The sequence below is a fragment of the Orycteropus afer genome, unplaced genomic scaffold (genome assembly GCF_000298275.1).
Source record: "Orycteropus afer afer isolate SDZICR_OR568_19922 unplaced genomic scaffold, OryAfe1.0 scaffold00013, whole genome shotgun sequence".
Classification (NCBI taxonomy): domain Eukaryota; kingdom Metazoa; phylum Chordata; class Mammalia; order Tubulidentata; family Orycteropodidae; genus Orycteropus; species Orycteropus afer.
The window spans coordinates 15,237,371-15,240,777 of NW_006921600.1; positions in this window are offsets into that span (position 1 = coordinate 15,237,371).

Genomic DNA, 3,407 nt, shown 5'->3' on the forward strand with positions numbered 1-3,407 from the left:
TAAAGCATGACACAGAAGTTTAATTTGTGCCCTGAGGGGAAGACAATCTCTGATCTTCTTTATCTTTTATTTCTCTTTCCTGAACTATTATTATTATTTTTTGTCTTCTTTTTTCTAGCCCTGCTATTTCAATATTGTTTAAGGTGAGTGGGATTATTAATGAATGTACTGTTTTTCTTGAAACATGTAAAGAGGAATCAATTGCAATATATAGAGTGGTAAGAAGTATGGGTTTTAAAGTAATTTATATCTGTGTTCTAATCTTAGTTCTACTACTTACTGGGTAACTGTGGGCAAGTCACTTTAGTATCTCTATACTATGGTTTCTTCTACAAAATGTTAATAATATTTCATACTATTGTGAGAATTAATAAAACAATGCATTCATGTGCTCAATCTTAGTGAATGATGGCTGTTACCATTATCATTATTATACATTTTGGTGAGCAGATAATACTTTAAATACACTTGTGTTCAATAATAAGTGTTCTTGGTGGGGTGATACTGATAACTACCTCCAGTGCAGACTATGGGTCAAGCAGGGATGGTGAAAGGAACAAAATAATAAGAACTTATGAATAGTAACTATCACCATGAAAATTCTTTATGAATTGGCTATCTAGTTTACCTAGGCAAATGACAATTTTATGCAAAGAAAATTTTCTTTTCTATTCTTAATGCAGATATAGATCCCGAAAAAAATTTGTTGGTGCCTAATGTCCTTGATTATCTCCAACTAAATTTACACCTTCAAATTCCCTATGTCTCCTTTCACTTGTAAGACTATGATATCATTTGGTGCCCTCACCCACCTTCATTTTGCAGAGCACCCTCCCTTCTATTTCTTCTTTCCCTATTGATGCTGTCTTACTTTGCAGTCATTTCTGATTCGCTTGATAAGCAAAATGAAAAGGATAGTAATCAAAGCATCGATTTATTATATAACCCTTGGCATCTGCACTACGCTGGAGCAAACTGCCTACAAGGCCCGACATTTAAACATGTGCTTATTAATCCAGGGGGCAGTGGTGGTTTAGTCGCAGAATTCTCGCCTTCCATATGGGAGACTGGGGTTTGATTCCCAGCCTGTGCAGATCAAGCCTAGCCAGCCCTCATCTGTTAGCAGAGGCTTGTGTGTTGCTGTGATGCTGAACAGGGGTCAGGGGAGCTTCCAGCCCAAGACAGACTAGGAAGAAAGGTCTGGTTATCCTTCCAAAAAATCAATCTATGAAAATCCTATGGATCACCACAGTCAGATCCGTTGTGGCTGGACTTCCCAGGACTCGAGGCCTGACTAGATGGCAGCTAACAACAACATATTAATCAGGGTAGTTTAGATATTTTCTCATTGGTTTTTTCTTTTTAAAATTGTGATCCAATTTATTATTTTTGTCACTAAATACATTATTAAGGATTCACTAAATGGCTATATGCAAATAAATTTCACATAAAATGTAGATAGTGTTGAAGACACAAGGTTATTTAAGAAAGGTTCTGTAAGGTGAGAGGAATATTATACTAAACAAATTCTTTATTGAGTTGAATTATACTTTGTTTTCTGGGCAGTAATAATCAGTAACATCTTGCAGCTCATCTAGGAGACAAACAGACTGTCATTGCAGGCTCAGGAGCTCACATAAATACCAATCAATTGCCATATTTGGACTATCTATTTTATTATAAAACTTAGGGGATTTTCACAGAACAATAAGAAAGTGGATTTGTCTTTCTCAAGTTTCTGAGCCAACACCTGCTGCTCACCAGTGGGCCCCTATTTGCTATAATTACTGAAATATAGGATTTTGCCTCTAAGCTTTCATGCAAATTCAAGCACACAAAAAAGGCGGTTGTACTGTTTTGTACATTAGATTCAGTAGAGTGAAGTGGGTCTCTTGAGCCCTATTTAATCCTTCTCTAAAAGAATAGACATTTTTTTGGGGGAGTAATTACTCTAAGTTGTGTCAATTCACAGGATAAAAAGATGTATATTTTGCTGTGTGTGAAGGAGAATGGCAGCAGATAGCACCCAAAATCAAATACAATTCCTAGTAAGTATACAGAGGAGAAAAATAATCTATAACCTTGAGAAACATTTTTCTAAGATTATCTGAAAAAGCCAGAGCATCTTCACTTAAAAAAAAAAAGTCTTTAAAAAATATGTTGTGTGTGTACATGTGTGTATATGCATATTGATACACACATATGCACATACATATATAGGTAATTCATAATCATTGAGGACTTGGCAGCTGGGGTGGAGGTAGGGTCCTTCTTGAATTTAATTGTTAATGAATTTTTAGGTCATGCTGGATTTGATACTTATATCAGATAAAACCCTAAGGATATAACAAAGCACACACACAGTTCTGGGCGTAAGAGGCAGAAAAGTAGTTTAACAAATGACATCTAGTTATTATTATTATTATTATTTTTCTCACTGAAGGTGAAAGCACCAAGCTGGTCTTATTAAACGTGTTTGATTAGGCTTTGTTACAGCTACAAAAAGGACTAATAATTCCTTTTATTAAGTGGATCCCAGTTGTTACCAATGTAGTCAGTGTCTCAAAGCCAGAAAACATACCTGTAGCATCAAATGCCTAAATCCAATTACTCAGTAAAATGTACATATCCTCCTTCAGTTTTGTTCCATATTGTTGCTAAAAGTGCTTAAATGAGACATTATGCCTTTTGATTAATGTTCTAACTCTATAAACTAACTCTTTCATAAAAGACTCTGGAAAAAGCTCACTGGTGTAACAATGAAAGAATGGATTTTCCCCTTGAATGCAACTCCCTGACACACATTCTTAAACTTCATGTTGCCCAATGTAGCACTTGTATTTTTTCTTATTACTCATGTGTATGAATATGTAGAGCTGCCATTTTTAAAATTAAAAAAAGACTAGGAGATCACTGTCTTTTTGGATTTCTTTTTAAGGCCTTTCAGTATAGCCACACTGAAGTGAGTATCTATGCCTGGTTTTGTTTATTTGGTAACAACAAATTTTAGTCTAGAATAATATATAGTACTTAGTTGGGATTAGGAAAAATGGTATACTATTTTTTAATAATTGGTAAATAGAATATTTTTATCTAGTTTAACTAGAAATGAGAAAGAGAAAAAAGAAAGTATTCTTCATATATATAAAATATTCTAATAAAGTATATGCATAAAATTATACATTAGGTAAGAAGCAAAATTAAAAAGAAAGTAGCTTATAATATTCCTGATTAATCAGAGGTCCTAAATATATAAAACAACAAATGAAAGTGCCTTGCCATTTTAAAAATTAGTACTTCTACAGAATTCTGAGGCAATAAAGATCCTGTGACACTGTTCTGAGGAATCTTTACATTTATAAAAATCGAAGGCCTAATTTTGCAAATACAACTTTCAAGCTGTATGA